General features: G+C 39.7%; 1 pseudogene; it reads right to left on the bottom strand.

The window, feature by feature from the left end:
* Positions 1 to 17,359: 17,359 nt before the first annotated feature.
* LOC128128335 (5S ribosomal RNA) lies at positions 17,360 to 17,477 on the bottom strand (annotated as a pseudogene).
* Between the last annotated feature and the right edge of the window lie 1,772 nt (positions 17,478 to 19,249).

Genomic DNA, 19,249 nt, shown 5'->3' on the forward strand with positions numbered 1-19,249 from the left:
GTCGTTCCAATCGAGTTAATTATGCATATGAGTTCTATGAGTTCTTATTTGAACGCATAAAAGGCAAGCACCTTGATCAATGAAAAGTACATTGATAGGAAAGGGTGAGCTGCTTAACTACTTGGAATACATGGTGAGCACTCGTGTTACCATAAGGCAAGAAATCAAGATTGAGAAGGTTCAGTCCATATGAGTTTGAATTTGTCGTAAACTTTGGTTTTGAAAAATTCACATGGATAGGAACACATACACCATTAAAATCTAAGTGTCATAAGATTCCCTCCTTCATAAAAATGACTGTGAGGAAATGCTTTCACTAAGAGAGATTTTAAGAAGATAGTGATTGTGAAAATTGGATTCGCGAATTCAATTATGGTTACGGTATCCCTTTCCATGATTTGAATTGTGAGATTTGGCAATTAGTCTGAATTGTTTAGACACACATATGAGCTATCTAAGGAAAAGGTGTATAAGTTTAAGAAACTTAGATAAAGGATTATCATGTCAAAGCTAGTGGGAGCATAAGTGTTATGCTTATTTGATAATAATCGTCATGATAGTGGGAGCATAAATGTTGTGCATGTATAATTATTAAAACAAGTATTGCAAGTTAGCAATATTAATTATAGAAAACAAGAGTTATCCTTTGCAAAGTCGTAAGGGTTGAATAGTTGTTTTGCTATAATTAAGGGAGAGAATATTATGCTTCATTTCAAATCTAAAGGCTTAGGTTGTGGAATGTTGATAAATTTAGTCAAGGATACTTAGTGCGTTCTCAAATTTCGATTATGATTATGACATCCCTCTTCATAATTCGAATTGTGAGAACGTGACACATAAAATATTATGGCAAAAGATTGATAAAGTATCGTATCTTTATGTAAGACATTATGCAACGTGTCCCATACGCTTCGGGTATAGGATTGATTGCAAATGCTATAATATTTGACCATTCTAAAATTTTCCAAATGTCTAGCGCATTTAGAGGGAAAAATGACAAGAATCGGTTTTGACTAAGATAATTAAACAACTATCAAAGTACGATCCAAAGCTCACCGAGGATTGGTCGCTTGTGAGTAGTTGGAAGTATAGTATTGGATGGACTATATCGACATTATTATGAATAGATAAGATTTTATTAAGAATGAGTTGTCATATGGAAAATATGGAAATGGTTCCATATTAGGAGTTGGATATTGAAAGTCTATGTCTAGATTAGAAAATTTTATGCGAAAGGATGTTCAAGGAATGTACTTTGAGTGAGAGACATCACGTCTATGGAATTGTATTGTAACAATCTCAGATAGAGGACTTTATAATTTCATTGGCAATAGTCATTGTGACTTTTGTACTATGACATTATAAAAGGATCATTGCATAAAATGTTAGAATCTAGCATATTCTATAAGAGGTAAGAATTTGATATTCTTTCACATGAGAAAAGGATTAGGAGTTGTGAAATGAGTATGATTGGAAATGTGTTCATTTGATCTATTTCACAAAGTAAGGACCATAGGTAAACATTGTGTGCATGCTGAGAGTATGGGACAAGTATTGTTATAATTCAAGTAAGAAATTGATTACCCGAAACAACAAATAATGAGTAATCGATATGGTGATAAATAAAAGGTGTTTTATTTATACTCAAAGGTTTGAGTCCATATGGGATTAGTATTATTCTTGTGTTTCACTTTGTATGTTTTGACTTCCTGAATAATTTAATTGGTTCAGAACAGTCAAATTATTTGAACGGACCACAGTCGTTCATATGTTGGAAGTAGGTATGAATGAAGACTGTCATGAATTGGTGTGTGGATTGTCTGAAGTGTATTAGACATAAGCAATTGTTTGCTGCAACGTTCATGAGTGCTTATGAATATGATTTGATCGTTGGATTAAACCCACGCTCACTTGGATCACTTCATGAATTGTATCACGAGTGATTGGTGAGACGATAACATCTTATATTCTTGAAACCGAGATGTGTGAGTTGTATCTTGCGAGTCGGTTGCACATTGATAATATGTAAACGCACCAGTAACTTAATGTTATAAAACATATTGTTGTGTGTAATTCGGTAAGTGAGTGCAAGCGAGCATTGAATCAAAGTTTATCCATTCCTTTTATCCAAAGTAGGATAAAAGCGATATCTTTGGGCCCCTCGATGATTTAGTGATGGCACCTAAGCGCTTGGCCAAGCTGGGACTAAATTGATAGTTCAATTGTAGTCTGTTGTCAGTCATCATAAATCAAAAGTTGGGAAATAGTATAGAGAGAATGATTAGAATTCATGTCTTATATCTATACGATATCAAGAATGGAGGAATATATGATCCCTTATCTAAAGGACACGCGTATCTGATAAGATCAGAGTTGACAGCGGCTTTGGAAAGCTACGATTGCAGATCAGGATCTGAAGTCATACGCAAAATAGTTATTAGACTTATCCAAGTGGGAGACTGTTGGATTAGTGTCTAAGTCCATAACTATTTTGGTATGTACTTGACCCGATGGTGCATGGTCCTTTTGGGTTGCCTTCAGCAAAGCAACTTGATAGGATGAATTATGGAGAGAAAGGATTAATTATGATTTATTAATATATTATGAGAATAATATATTAAAGGATAAATCATATTGTTTAACTAATATTAGTCAATAATTAATTAGGAATTAATTTTGTGGCTAAAAGACATTAATTAAACTTAAGGGACTAGAACTGTCAATTGTATGATAGTTGAATATTGAGCTAATGGACTCCATACTAAAGGAGTGGACGAATTCTATGGGGAAACCCATTAGAAATCGTCCTAGGCCTTTAAGGAAGGAGTCCATGGGTTGCTTAGGGCATAAGCATCCAAATTAGGGTTTCCTTGTTAGATAACCCTAATAGCCTCACTATTTAAAGATCCCTAGAGCACCAAAAACGTGTGGAAGTAACTCCTTAAGGTTTTTGGATGGTTTTGGGCAGCCTCCTCTCTCCTTATTCTTCATCCTATTGCTCTTGGTGTTTGTGAGCCATTAGAGGAGTGACAATTATGACTCTAAGCTTTCTAAAGTCATTGTAAGGATGAATTGAGATTGTTATTGCTACATAACAGTCAAAGGTAATTCTCTAAACCCTAATTTCACTTTATAATATGTTAGATCTAATATTGTAAGTCTTAGATACATTGCATGTACAATAGAGAAACCTAGATCCAAGCATTAGGGTTTGTATGAGCACATAGGATTGTTCTTATGGCTAAAACCCACCAGATGCATCACAGTATACCAAAAAATCCTCAGCACCTTCTGGCAGGGTCAGAATCGGTGCCTCACACAATCTCTGTCTCAGAGTTTCAAAATCTACTTGTTGCTCAGTACCCCAACAAAAGGTGTCAGTCTTCTTCGTTAACAAGGTCAAAGGAACCACTATCTTTGATAAATCCCGGATGAATCTCTGATAGTAACCAGCCAAACCAAGGAAACTCTGAATCTCGGATGGAGACCTCGAAACCTTCCACCCCATCACTGCCTCAACCTTGGTTGGATCCACGTTAAGCACCCTTTCTGTGTATCACTAACTCTCCCCCACTTGGGGGTTCAAACATGCACCAACTGTAGCCCATAATCAATCATCGCCCCATTAGGGATCAACCAATCTATCCCCATAATGATCTTGCTCTAGCGCAGGGGAATAAGAACAAAATAAATCAGGTACTGCTCGTTGAATAACTCTAGAGTACATCCCTAGTGAACCCTTGTCACTCTCACAGGATGGTTGTAGGAAATATCCACCTCTAACAGATAATCTAGCTCCTCACGAACATCGACAAAACTCTTGCTAAGCGCAAGAGATACAAATGATCGGGTAGCCCCAAATCAAGCAAAACCAACACAGGAATACCGTTCACAAGGAACGACCCTAGATAATAACACGAATATATAAGCTTGATAAGGAACATAAATAAAGAGATAATAAGAAAATACATACTCGTGACCATATTAGGTGTCGCACGCGTCACCTCATCCGTCAGCTAAAAGGCCCTGCTCTTTACTACAAGGGTCGCCTGCTTGCCCTCCCGGCCATCAGTGATCCCCAAAGTCGCCGGAGGGGGTGCTGCAACGGCTCCTTTAGTCAAACTCGGGAAATCGGCCTTCTTGTGGCCCCTATGATTGCAATAAAAACAAATCAGACTTGAAACATGGGTGGTGGTAGTAGCAGTACAATCCCTACTCAAGTGCTCTGTCTTTCTGCACTTATAGCAGCCTGAACCACCCGCCTTGCAAACTCCTTCATGCATCTTGCCGCACTTGCCACAGCGGCCCCGACCTTGCTAGCCCCTCGATCTAGAGTTTAAACCCTTGGTTTTCTTCACTGAAACCCCAACTATATGCACATGTTCTGCCTTCCTCTTCTCGATATGCGCCAAATCAATTTCCCATTCTCGGACCCTAGATATCATGTCCTCCAATGTCGGGTAGGATGAAAAGTTAACAAAATCCCTGATATCTGATTTCAACATGTCATGGTACCGATTCTTCCTCGTCTCCTCGTCTGCAACATACTAGGGTACCAATAAAGCTCTTTCGGAACTTGGCGGTGATCTCTACCACGGTCTTTCGGAACTGTTGTACATGACAGTGCAAACTCCGCTCAAAACCATGTCAACCAGGTCATAGCCTCAATGGTTGGGGCTCCCATAGCATAACCAACCTCCTTTTACCAATCCTGGGCTCGCTTCCTTAGACAGCCTATAGCGGACCTCACCTTCAACCCCTTGGGGCAGAAGCTAGTCATCTAAGTAGTCTCCATTTCTGTTATCCATCGTTTGGCGAAAAAGGGGTCCTTCTCCCCAAGGAACTCTCATGCCTCACATCCCATGAAATCCTTGAAGGAGAGAGTGTGTGTAACGTCCCAAAAATCACGACTAAAAATTTTCTTTAAACGTTACTAAAACCATATTTATAAAAGCCATGTCATAATTCATAACATACATTCAGAGTATTAATTCAAAACATATTCTCATTATCAAGGTAAAACATCCCAGGCTGTCTAATTAATGGTGTGTGTCATGCGATCACCTCGATCTCTTCCCTCCGCTACCGGAAGTACCTGAAACCAAAATTGAAAACCATAAGCACGGAGCTTAGTGAGTTCTCCCAACCTACCACATACCCTGCACAAACACATATAGCACATACTGGGCCACGCCCCTACCTTGGGCCTTGGCCGCTACAACGGCCCCGCCTGGCTTCAAGCTCCACTCGGATACAGATCTGTTTCTTTTAGGCCTCGCCTGTCTCTAGGCCCCGCCCGCTAACCACATAATACAAAATAGCATATAACACATAACTAAACATACCCTACTGTATTCCTGTCCTAAGGCCTCGCCTGTCTTGGGCCTCGCCCCTATCCTGTTACGAGTGAGTCATGGAACACTGTCCAAACTCCTATTGTAAGTGAGATATGGGCCCCCGCCCACACTCACTCCATACCTATCTCGGGCCTCGCCCACACTCACTCCATACCTATCTCGGGCCTCGCCCCTGCTCTGCTACTAATGAGATATGGAACACCATCCATACTTTGCTATTGGTGAGATTCGGGACCTCGCCCACACTCACCTCCCTACCGGGCACATACATGCATCACACAGACAACAAGTATACCCTATCATGCAAACCACTGCTTGAGCACCCGCCCGACATTGGACCTTGGTCCTGAATATCATAATAGCAAACAGTGCCTAGTGCTAACCCCCGGGTCTTCCTACTCATAACTACAGGGGTCGGCATTGTGGTCGTAGACCCATTCACACAAAAGGGAAACTCACCTACACTGCTGAACTTTGCTGGTAACCCTCTGGCTGTTGTCCGAAAATTCTTTGAATCGCTGCTCCACTAGCTCCCCGAGCTACCAATATCAATATATATCACTTAGATCCAAACTGAACTCTAGAAGCCAACTAAGTCCACTCTTGACAAAGTCAAAGTCCTGGTCAAAGTCAACCTTCCTGGCTGACTCTACTCGCCGAGTCAACCCGTTGACTCGTCGAGTCCTTATACTCAGAAACTCTCACAATATGCCTCAACTCGCCGAGTCACCCCGTCGACTCATCGAGTTCAACGATCTTCGAGTCCCATCCTGTCCAACTCACTGAGTCACCACTCAACTCACCGATCTAAGTCTTAACCAGAAAAGGTTGAGGTTCTGAGATCCAACTCGTCGAGTCCAAGAACATACTCGCCGAGTTGTTCTTCTAACTCGTTGAGTTCCTGCCTATCTTCATACAACTCGCCGAGTCCACCCATGTGACTCGCCGAGTAGCTTCAGTTCTTAATCCATACAGTGGCTTTTCGAGCCACGTAGGGGCTCCAAACTGTAGATCCACTCTTCTAAAGCCCATCCTTCACGTAAAGTTGCAAACTTTACGTGAACCCAAGGAGCTATAGGCTTAAAACACTCTAGGGCTAGGGTTTGAAACAAGCATGCTTCACCAACACACCAAAGGCTGATACTTTATGGGTTTCTGGACCAAGACAACCCTAGATCCGAAGTTCTTTTTGCTAACAAAGGCACAATACACGAATTGGCCTTGGAAATGGCCCAAAAAATGACAAAATCTAACTAGGAAAGGGGATCTAAATGAATAACAGCCAAGGTATGAGCTTCATACCTTCCAATGATCTAAAATAGCACACCAACACAGAGTCTACTGCCACTTCTTGAATCACCCAAGGTTCCTTCCTTCCTTTTAGCTTCAAAGCACCTAAAAATGATAAAGAAAGCTTGAGAGTACTACAATGGATGCTTAGGGTTTCGAGAGAAGGTAAAGGGAGTGATGGAGGCTGGGTTGAAGGCCTGAAATGATGCTTAAATAGGGCACCAAGCCCGAAAATCAGGGTTTCCCAACCCAGACCTGACTCGTCGAGTCGGTCACTTAAATCCCGACACGAAACCCGCTCCAACTCGTCGAGTTCACCAATGGACTCGACGCGTTGACCCCTTTGACTTAGGGTTTTCCTTTCCTTTCTTGGTCTTTCTGATTTTGGGTGTTACAGTGTAGGCTCCATACTGACCAACAACTAGCTCGACCCTGAAGGTCCAGAGATGATCCTCCATCAACTCGATGATACCCTCCTTGATCGGACCAGACATCACCAGGGTCGCATCAAGGATGCATCTCGTAATCTCAGACGCCATGAACTCGCATAAACCCTTGTCAATTGGTTCAGTGCCTGAGCCCGAACCAAATCCAGATCCTGAACCTCTTGCCATGTGGCGAGTCATCACAATGTTGAAACATAAAACATAAACAATCAGTATACACATGAAGAGGTTCACACTCCCAACGTTTCTCGAATTCATCATGGCCTTCCTTGTCTTGGGTATAGATCATGGGTATTTAGGAGATCCTTATTTTCTTTTGGCTAAAAATCTTCATCTATCGATTTAAGAAAAGAACCACACCTTATCATCTTGAACCCCTTGTCACCATCACCATCACCTTCCTTCTCCATTCACCACGATAAACGCATCATCATCCCCACCTTCTAACATCACCACCCCTTAGCCCTTCACTTCCTTCACAACCTTTACCACCCAAATACCACCCTTATTTCTCCAATAAGCCTCAACCAAAGACCACCCCCATTCAACTTCCTTGGAACCACATCTTATCTTCGGACAACCATCATCAACCTAGACCAGCTAAAACTTTAATCACTCCTTCACCCCCTTCTCCTAAACCACGACATAAGTCTCTTCCATTTCCACCTTTTCACTCCATTACAAACAACATCGATCGCTCCACGATCCCTTCATTTATTCACCAACAACGATCGACCACCATTATAACCCACCCAACAACTTTACCTTATACCCCTGTTAACCACTGCCAAACCACCAACAATCACCATATTACATCCAAAAAATAAAAGAGAAAGAAAGGAGGAACCTGCAATCGAACAGAGAGGATGAGAAAAAGTGTGGAGACTGTTTGGAACCTATGATCAATTTTAGAAGAAGGAGAGGGAGGGTTGCGCATGTGTGGCGTTAATCGAATGTGCAGACAGAAGAAGATCTCGATTGATTTTTGGAGTAAGAGCTGCAATTCTGGTTGATTTTTGTGTGAATTGAGTGAAAAAATGGAACAAGGACACAGAGAGGGCATGCATGACCGGACACAGACAAGTAAAAAGAGGTTTTGGTCTCTCATTGTGGACTACCATGTTTTGTGGGCTGATTTACATTTATGTTGGGCTATACTTATGCAGGAAACAAATCAAAGGAGTATTGTCATTCTACTTCATTAACATCATTTAGAATTATTTAGTGTGATATTTATAATTGTTTTTATTTTAAATTTATGGAGAAAATTATTTGTGGGTTTAGTTGACTAAGGAAAATGATAAGTTTAATGATTTAAGTTAATTGATGTAATGTGTTGTGATTGTTTGATGTTTAAATGTGTATGTAATGTTAAAGTTGTTTAATGAAATTAGGTTAATTGATAATACTTATTATCTGGCCAATAATAGGTGTTAAAAATTAATTCGGATTTCATTATGTATTTAGTTGCAACTAATGACTTCGAGAGAGGCTTTATTTGGGAAATCATTTATACATGAGTGTGTGATTTCGTGATCCCACTTAAAATCAACATATACGTGTGTTGATGCACTTTTAACAAAACCACTAATCTTAATGTTTTTTTTAAGTTCATGAGCTGAATAGAGATATGAGTAAGTGAAATTATATCGAATCATGAGACCGAGAGGTAATTGATCACTTTAGATGGTGTTAGCCAATTTGTTACCTCTACATTTATGTTAATTGGTTAATTGCATTTGATGAATCATGGACCCGTAAATTTCAACTAAACCCTACTTTCTCTTGTCTATGAAATCCCAAATTGAGTGTCTGCTTCTTGAGTCACTTTGGTTTTAGTATTGCATTACTGAATTTCCTTAGTTTGTTGTAGAAAGATTAGTTGTTGCTAAATTCTATTTTATTTTAGTTTTTGAAAAAATAGTTTCATTAGTTAATCAAACCAAAACATTTTTATCAACAACTATCTGATTCATCTTCCTTTAAGATATAGATATATAGATATATATATATATATATATATATATATATATATATATATATATATATATATATATATATATATATATATATATGGGTATGATATTTGGTCTTATGACTATATTACTTTCATAACCTCATATACTTATGAGTACATGTTTTCTTCAACATTGATTCTTATTACACTTGAGTTAGGGGTATAAGATTAGATGTTAGTAACCAAATTCCTTAATTAAATAATGATGAGTATGTTAAATTTAAGTTTATTTTGAAAAAAAATGTTTTAGGTCTAAAATGGAAAAATAAATATAAATATACGGTTATTTATAGAATGGGGTCAATTTACCTGTAGGTAACCGATTCCATGGTTGAAATAACAAAGAATAGTTACAAGTTGGGTATTTTTTTTGAAAAAAAGTAGACATTTTAGGTTTAAAACGAAAAATAATCATAATATAAGGTATATTTGGATAGAGAAATTGACTTATCAGGGTAACTACCTTTTCAATTTGTTCACATCTAGGTAATTTTTTTTTATACATGTAACGTCCCAAAAATCCGTACCAAAAATTTTCTTTAAATCATTACCAAAGCCATATTCATAAAAATATCATAAGTCATAACATGAATTCAAAGTATCATTTTCCAAAACATATTTTCATTATCAGAGTAAAACATCCCAGGCTGACTAATCAATGGTGTGTGTCATGCGATCACCCCGAGCTCTTCCCTTCGCTACCGGAAGCACCTGAAACCAAAACTGAAAACTGTAAGCACGAAGCTTAGTGAGTTCCCCAACCTACCACATACCCTGCATAATTACATACAACATATACTGGGCCACGCCCGCTATTTTGGGCCTCGCCCGCTACAACAGCCCCGCCGCTCCAGGCCCCGCCTGGCTTCGAGCTCCGCTCGGATACTGATCTGTTTCACTTAGGCCTCGCCTGTCACCGGGCCTCGCCCGCTAACATATAATAGCACATAAACATATCACAACACATAAGCTAAACATATGCTAATGGATCCTGTCCTAAGGCCTCGCCTATCTTGGGCCTCGCCCTTGACCTGCTATTGATGAGTCATGAAACCCCGTCCACGCTCCTACTGATAGTGAGATACAGGCCCAGCCCACACTCACTCTTTCCCTAACTTGGGCCTCGCCCCTGCTCTGCTGCTAATGAGATGTGGAACACCGTCCACCCTCTGTTATTGGTGAGATACGGGACCTCGCCCGCACTCACCACCCTACCAGGCACATAAAAGTATCACACAAGCAACAAGTATACTCTATCATGCAAACCATTCCTTGAGCACCCGCCCTCTATCAATGGACCTTGGTCCTAAATATCATACTGGCATACAGTGTCTAGGGCTAACCCCTAGGTCTTCCTACTCATATCTACATGGGCCGGCATTGTGGCCTTAGACCCATTCACACAAAGGGAAACTCACCTGGTACTGCTGAACTTGCTGGTAATCCCTCTGACCGCTGTCTGACAACTCTCTCTAAACTACTGCTCCACTAGCTCCCCGAGCTACCAATATCAATATAGCACTTAGTCTAATTGTCCTCCGAAAGTCAACTAAGTCCACTCTGGTCAAAGTCAGAGTCCTGGTCAAAGTCAACCTTCCAGATCAACCCTACTTGTCGAGTCTTCCTACTGACTCGCCGAGTTCATACGCTCAGAATCCTTTCATTCGCGACTCGACTCATCGAGTCAGCCCCTGACTCGCCGAGTCTACCGATTTCCGAGTCCTGTCCTGTCCAACTCACTGAGTCCCTACTCAACTCACTGATCCGAGTCTTAACTCAAAGGGTTTGGGGTTTCGCGACTTGACTCGTCGAGTCCAAGAACAGGCTCGCCGAGTCTACGACAATCTTCAACAAACTCGCCGAGTTGTTCATCCAACTCGTCGAGTTCATCTCCATCATCATACTACTCGCCGAGTCCACTCGAAGGACTCGCCGAGTCTATTCAGTTCTTCAAATATTTAGAGGCTTTTGAGTCATGCATGGACTCCAAACTGCAGATCCACTCTTCTAAAGCCTATTCCTCACATAAAGTGGCAAACTTTATGTGTAGCTAAGGAGATCTAGGCTCAAAACACTATAAACTAGGGTTTAAGACAAGGAGGCTTTACAATCAACCCATAAACTGATGCTTTATGATTCTCTAGGCCAAGATACACTTCGATCTGAAGTAGCAACTTCAAATCTGGGCTTCTAACTCGAAATGGTTCTTAAACTTGCCCTTAAAGCTCCAAATCTCATGATAAAGGTTGATCTATATGCCAAATAGTGAAGGTAGCGACTCATTACCTTCAAATGCTCTGAAAAATCCCACAAACTCTGGATCTATTGCCAATCCTTGAATCCCCAATGGTTCCCTTCTACCTTCTTTCTTCAAATCACCCAAAATGGCAAGAAAGCTTGAATGTGCAACAATGGAGGCTTAAGGTTTCGTATTCTAGATAAGAGAGGCTATAAGGAACCCTAAGGGAGAGAATGAGATGCTTAAATAGTGCACAAAGTCCAGGATTTAGGGTTCCCCTCTTCAGACCGGACTCGCCGAGTCCTCTTTGCCGACTCACCGAGTCGGTTACTTAATCGATCCCCTGGATCCCGCTCCGACTCGTCGAGTTCCTCCCTGGACTCGACGAGTTGACCCTTTGACTTAGGGTTTTCTTTCCTTTCTTGGCCTTTCTGATTTTGAGTGTTACAATACATATATAGGTAACTAACTTCTTTGGAAGTGTTCACATATGACCATTATGATCGGTTGTAGTATAGCCGGTTATAATGGTTACATGTGAATATTTTCAACAAGTTTGTTACCTAAATGTGTACAAAAAAAGTTTACCAAAACGTGAACAAAACGAAAATGTAATTATCCTGATAATTCATTTTCCCTTCTTTTTTCTTTTCCCTTCTAATTTTCATTTGGAATAAAATTTAACATAAATGGTAAATATTTTTAAAATCATACCATTTTGGTAATTATCTTTTTAAAACACACTACTTTGGTTTAAAATAAAAAAATAATAAAAAAAACACTTTAGAATTGTAGGGAAAAGAATGCATCGTTATTTTATAGAATTTTATCGTTTAAGATATTAAATATAAAAATGAAAATTACTAGAGACTAACAGTAACAGAGATGGTGTCCAATAACATTAAGAAGAACACGGTATCTTTAATAAAGTTTGTTCCATGTACTATAAGAATTAAAATACCAATAATAAAAGTAGCTTTTATTTACATTGATAGTTTTACTCTTGACTTGTATATATATAGAGCTATTTGATAATTATGCTATAAAAATGACTTTCAACGTGTCTTGGCCAATTTAAATGGTCATAAATTATCATAAATATTGTTTTCAGAAAAATTTAAGTGAAAAAAAAGTTACACATACGTGAACAAAATAAAATTTTAATTATCATGATAACTTAATATATATTTTGTAACATGCTGCCTAAACAAAACAAAAATACAGTTATCCTGATAACTTAATATATATTTTGTAACATGCGGTCCTAAAACTAAAAAGAACCAAATATCAAAATGTAACATACATGTTCTGAAATTGTGTATTGTTATTATTAAAAGTGAATAAAATTGAGTGTTGAGTTCTAACAGATAGTTTTTACTAGAAATGAAGTAAAACCATGTTTAGAATCACTCATAAAATATTGGAAGTCTTATGAGATTCCAATTAATAGCCAAATAACGAAAATTTAGCGAAAATATAAAATTTGAAATAAGTAAATTTTTATTATTTGATGTTGTAGAGAATCTCGTTAGAAGTGTTTAGGCGAAAACATCGTCGAAATCCGAGTTATAACGAATAAATTATGACCAATCGAAGATCCGCGACAAAACCGGCACGACGCCAAATGACGTAAAAAGTGAGTTTTTGATAAACTACTTTTAGCCTTAGTAATCTAAATGAAAGTCGTAGTATTCGTTAAACCGAGAAGTTTGATAAAAAGAACGCCAAAATCTGACTTCGTATGAGGAAGTTATGATTTTTCGAAGTTTCGGCTTAGCAGTAGACATCTAAAAAACTCGAATTTTAGATCGAGTGATTTTTATCCAACACAACCTAAACGAGAATTGAAGGTCTCATCATTAGTAGTACAACGGTAAAAAGTCTGACGAAAACGGATGTCGGATGAAGAAGTTATGGATTTTTAACGAATTTTCTTGTCCCGGTCTGTTACAAATAATAATATTAAAATTAAATCAAAATTAGCCAACAAAGTCTAAACGAAAGTTGTAAAGCATAATTTTAGCTACGCGTGCATATAAATAACGTCAAAAACAGAGTTCCTATACGAAAGTTATGAATTTTGGAAGATTTTGGCTCAAAATCCGAGAATTTCGGATAAACTCGCATGGATAAGCCTTATCCGGAACCAGCCACGTCACCTCGCATGAACAGTAGCCTCTCTACCTGGATCCGACGCGTTTTGCCTTTCGATTTGTCCGAAGCCGTTGCCCAACCAGCTTCCGACGCGCCTCGCACTCGTATCACCCTTCCGAGCCTCGCACCTGGTCGCCTCGCATGCGCGACGTCTGGCCTCCGAACCGAGCTCCTGCTGTCACACCCCAAAACCAAGAACGGCGGAAACGTTCTGGGGCGGAGGACGTCATGTATAATATCAACAACAATGTAAAGTAGTAAACAAGCAACAACATCATCCATTGCATTAATAATATAATTATTATACAAATATGTTCTGTCAAATTTTGAAAAACACTAAAGCATAAATCAAAATGAAAGATAAGTCTTGAACAAGCTCCATCTTCCTTTCTCCTTGCATCGGTACCTGTCTATGATGACCTGAGGATACAAGTAATTTTGAAAGCGAGTATTAGCTTTGAAGCTAGTGAGATCATAAGTATTTAGTGTCTTAATTTGTATGTAAGAATTTGTAAGTCTATGTATTGTAAGTATTGAAAGTGTATATGAACTGTAAGTGTTTGACAAACCCTAGAATCCCTATGATTCCTACTAGTATATGAAGGTGTCTTCTACCAAGACCTAACTGTTCTGCATGGTCGTTTCTTGTAAGAGTGTGTAATTTTCCCAAGTGTAACTATTATTAACAAAATATAGTTTGTACATTAATATTTAAGTGAGGTTATCATTAAAAATATGTAATGGGGAAAATTAATTTAGTACTAAAACGTAGCTCTAAAAGGACTACTACCGTACTAACTACCTTAAACCGAATTTTAGGCTAAGGCATTATGTGATAAATTGTACCATACTATCGACTGGTAACAACGACATGAGAATGGTCGTAATAAGGAATGACGTTTGGCACCCGTAGATCTGCAGATCCCACTATAGCTAGCAGTAAGGTGTAGGATAGTCAATCCAGTATAGATCTATACACAAACTCATACTATAGACTGGTTACATCGACATAAGAATGGTCGAAATTAATGTATGACGTTTGGCACCCGCAGACCTACAGGTCCCGCTGTAGCTAGCAGCAAGGTGTAGGATAGTCAATCCATTATAGAATCTATACGCAAACTCACGCTCTCCCTTCAAGAGACTATGGCTACAACTCGGGCCATGTCATTTAAGTCATGCTCCGATTTAAATCACAGTAATTAACGTATTCTTGTATATGTAATGTAATGAACTGTTCTAGCTGTAATGTACGTGCTCTCTACCTAGCAAGTATAGTAATGTAATCGTTCTAGTATCGTTGTATATGTTCTCGTCCTAGTATAGTTGTATATGTAATGTACAGTAATGTTCTAGAAAGTATTGACTCATGAATGAACTGACTCATTGTATGATATCGCGTTCTAGTAATTGTTCTAGTATCGTCCTAAACTACCCATATGGTAGTTTACTAGTAATCTATCTGGTACGTATGGTCATGGATGTATACCCTTGCTACCCAAGGGAATGGGATGAACTGGAAGAACCTTTTATGACTATATATGTACATATGATATATAATTAATATTTAAACGACCTTCGGACGAGTACCCGATATCCCACCAGACCACATCTCAAGCGCGAAAAGGAAATAGGGTGGATAGCCTTTCTAAGTCTTTTAAACATTTCTTATATAACTATACATATAGAGGCATGCAATTTATAATAATATAAAAGCATAACTAAGTTTTGTAAGACATTTGTAACATAAATATTATTTTAAGAAAAGATCGACTTGATGTCAATCTATAAAACAATTTGAAGGCATAAGTATGAAAAAACAGTTTTGAGTATAAGGAAACATTTGTTTGAAACACAGTTGTAAATAAGTTTGAAAGGTAATGTATAGAGTAAGATGTACAGTGTAAGAAGTAGTTTAAAACATATAAAATGTTTATAAAAATCATTTGAAGGAAACCGTTTGGTAAAACGGCTAATGAGTAGCCAAATCTTTTGAATGATGTATATTAATCACATGTGATTGATAAAATAACTAGCGTAATTCAACTTATTAATCGCATGTGATTGATATAATAACTAGCATGATTCTACTTGTACCCCCCCCCCATAAAACATTTAAAAGTAGTTTTAAAATATTAGTTAAGGGGTATGAACTCACCTGCAGTAAGTGACTGGAATTGAACGGACTGTTATCGTACGGAAGGATCGGACAAGTGCTTGGTGTCAAGTGAAGACTTAGACACACATAATGATCCTAATTACATATGAAGACATATGTATATAAATAATTAGAGATTAAATCACTAATTATACAAGTATAAACATTTAAACGCGAGGAAAACACTTTTGGTCAAGTGCTAGGAGGCTAATGGGTTGCAACAAAGGAGTGCAATGCCCCTAATGTGAGTTTATGGTCTAATGACCATAATCATTGGAGTTTACGGCCCAGGGGAGTAAGCTCCTGGCCGTAAAATCTCAACCAAGGCCTAAATGGAGCTTAGAATTATCACAACTCTAGTGGGGAATTGTTTCAAGGCTTAAACAAGTTTTTGGGTACCATATTGACTCCTTTGGGGAGTTTACGGCCCATAGACCATATTCCCTTGGAGTTTACGGCCGTAAAATCCCTTGGGAGGGTTCTTATGATGTTTTCAAGTCTCAAACATTGCTAGGAACTAAACTAGGCTTTGGTACTTGTCTTTAGAAGAGTTTATGGCACATTCGGCACCATTTTTATGGAGTTTACGACCCTAGATCCTTTTGGGCCGTAAACTCCCTCACTCATGGGGTTCTAAGTGTTTTTACTAGTCCATAACTCATTCAGGTACATGCCCAAATTATTTCATGGCTCAGGGAAGGATTTAGGGTGCCCTTTGACCCCTTAATAGGAGTTTATGGCCCAAGAACCACTCTTGGTCGTAAACTCTTCAACACTTGTGCTTTTCTTATGTTTTCTAGGTATTAAACCTTTAGGGTATTTGTCTAAAATAGAGTCCAAGCCTTAGGTAGTGTTTCAGAGCAATTTGGCATCTAAAACATGGAGTTTACGGCCTAAGAAGCTCCTTGGACGTAAACTCCCTCCTAACCATGATTCCTAATTGTTTTGTGGTATAAAGCATGAATTGGAGGCTCCTAGTTCGAGTTCCAAAGCTTTGAGGGTCATTTGAACCCTTAAGGACCTTAAAATGGAGTTTACTCCCCAAGAACGTTCTTGGGCGGTAAACTCTCGGATCTCTTATATTTGACATACAATATATGTTAATAGGCATAAAACAAGCATTAAAACACAACTAGAGAAGTGTACTCACGATTTGGGATGAAAACCCGAAGATCCGTGAGAGAGAATTTGGCTTTTCTCTATTTGGAATTCAACTAATGAACCAATTTGGTTCAGAATTCTATTTATAGTCCTGATATTTTTGGCAGAAAATATTTCTATTCTCGGAATGAATTCTAATGTCCTAGAGTATTGGAATTTACAGTGTTGCACAAAACCCTAGTGCATCCACTCTCCTAATATCTCCTTAAGTGTAAAATCCTGAAAACTGCCAAACTTATACTCAAAATCTGAGTTTACATTGTAACTGATCTACATCTATTGGCTTGATATGGTTTGTTCAGAATAGAAATTTCGGTTTGTCACATCATCCCCCTGTTAAAGGGAATTTCGTCCCGAAATTAGAGTTTAGGAAAGGAAGTATGCACGAACGATCGAGTCGTGAGGAGGAAATGTCCTAATCGATTAGTTCTAGCGCACTTAGGTGAAATCGGGTTCTCGGTTGGCATTCCAACGAACCTTCACTAACTGGCGTGTAACACCCCCCTCTGGCACGTATCACAATATTGTCCGCTTTGGGCCACTCGGCACGAGGACTTCCCAGGGGGTCACCCATCCTGGTACTACTCCCGCCCGAGCACGCTTAACTGCAGAGTTCTTATGGGATCTGCTGCCCTCATGGCTTTAAAACGCGTTGTGACAAGGAAGGTATCCACACCCCTTTATAAGGAAATGTTTCGTTCTCCTTCCAAGCCGATGTAGGATCAAGTGCAACCCACCTTCACCCCCCATTATAGGGTTCGACGTCCCTGTCGAACACATCGACCCGTGCCCTAGCTCTGATACCAACTTGTAACGACCCAATTTTCATGACCAAAAATTTCGTTTTAAAAACATTACTTTAGAAAAACATTAATAAATAAAAACATTGTCTAAATAAAAGGAAACATTGTTGTTCACACCATAACACATTGCAACCATGTTCTCAAAGGCCAAACCGTACATCCCATCAAAATATCAGAGTACAATCCCAGTAAATCTCATAAATGCGGAAACCGAAGAGTGTGTGTATGACGTGCCGCTACCGCGCCGGCTCCTTTCCCTTCGGTGCAGAGGTACCTGAAAACAAAACTGTAAACGTAAGCACAAAGCTTAGTGAGTTCCCCCAACGTACCGCATACCAAACAAACACATAACATATATACTGCCAGGCTATTCTGGGGTGCCTGACTACCCGGTACGGCCATTCTGGGGTGCCGACCTACCCATACGGCCATTCTGGGGTGCCGTCTTACCCGGGTCAAGCCATTCTGGGGTGCTGACTACCCATCGGTCCTAACAACCGATCCTCGGGGACTGTTTCACCCCTACTACTACGATCACATATAACATAACAAGCCAGCATGCATACATATCGTCACATACTGTCAGACGTATCTGGGGTGTCTGACTACCCTTCGGTCCGAACAACCAAACTCTACTACTATCACATACAGCATATCATGCTAGCATATAACATGTCAGGTACTAGCGAACTTAGATGATATCACAAAGACAATCATCTATCATACAACTCCTACCGGTGGGTCGGCATTGTGGCCTTAGACCCACCGCTACTGGAAGGTAACTCACCTCAAAGTAGCTGCTGAACTGATCGGGAACTAACTGACTGCTGCTGCTCCGGGAGTCCTCCGGCTGCAATTTCCATGACATACTCAATCAAACACCGCTAACTGTCCTTTAGGTAAAATGACCATTTTACCCCTGGATTAACTCTAAGCCAAAGCTGGAGTCAACTTTCAGTTGACCCGACTCGCCGAGTGGATCACCACTCGCCGAGTCCCTAGCAAACCAATGTCCTGGGTCCCTGGTTCTACTCGTCGAGTCGGGCTATGACTCGACGAGTTCACCTTCTATCTGCCATTCAACACCTTCATCCTACTCGCCGAGTTGTATGAACAACTCGTCGAGTTCATCTTCATCCGATGAACACCTTATGCTAAGACTCGCCGAGTTGTATGAACAACTCGCCGAGTCTGTTCTTGAGCTATGAAGATTGCCTTGGACTCGCCGAGTCAGGGCATTGACTCGCCGAGTCCTAACATGGGTGAGTTCAGCTCCCAACTCACCGAGTCAACCCCTGTGACTCAAGGTTCAACTCGACACATGAAGAAGGGACCAATTCGGTGACTCGCGACCAGACTCGCCGAGTCACCTATGCGACTCGCCGAGTCGTCGCCATGCACTCCTTAAATATACCGATTTGCTAGGTTCCAGACCATGCCATTCATAGATCTGGACTTCTAGGACACGAATCACACGTAAAGTTTCCAACTTTACGTGTGGATATTCACCAATATGGATTATAAGGCTCAAAATGTCTCAAAATGGTAGATCTAGGGCTAACAAGCCTCATGAGGCCAAAAAGCTAACAGATTTGAGCTCCTGGAGCTCAATCTTACATAGATC

The sequence above is a fragment of the Lactuca sativa genome, chromosome 8, assembly GCF_002870075.4.
Source record: "Lactuca sativa cultivar Salinas chromosome 8, Lsat_Salinas_v11, whole genome shotgun sequence".
In the NCBI taxonomy this organism is placed as follows: Eukaryota; Viridiplantae; Streptophyta; class Magnoliopsida; order Asterales; family Asteraceae; genus Lactuca; species Lactuca sativa.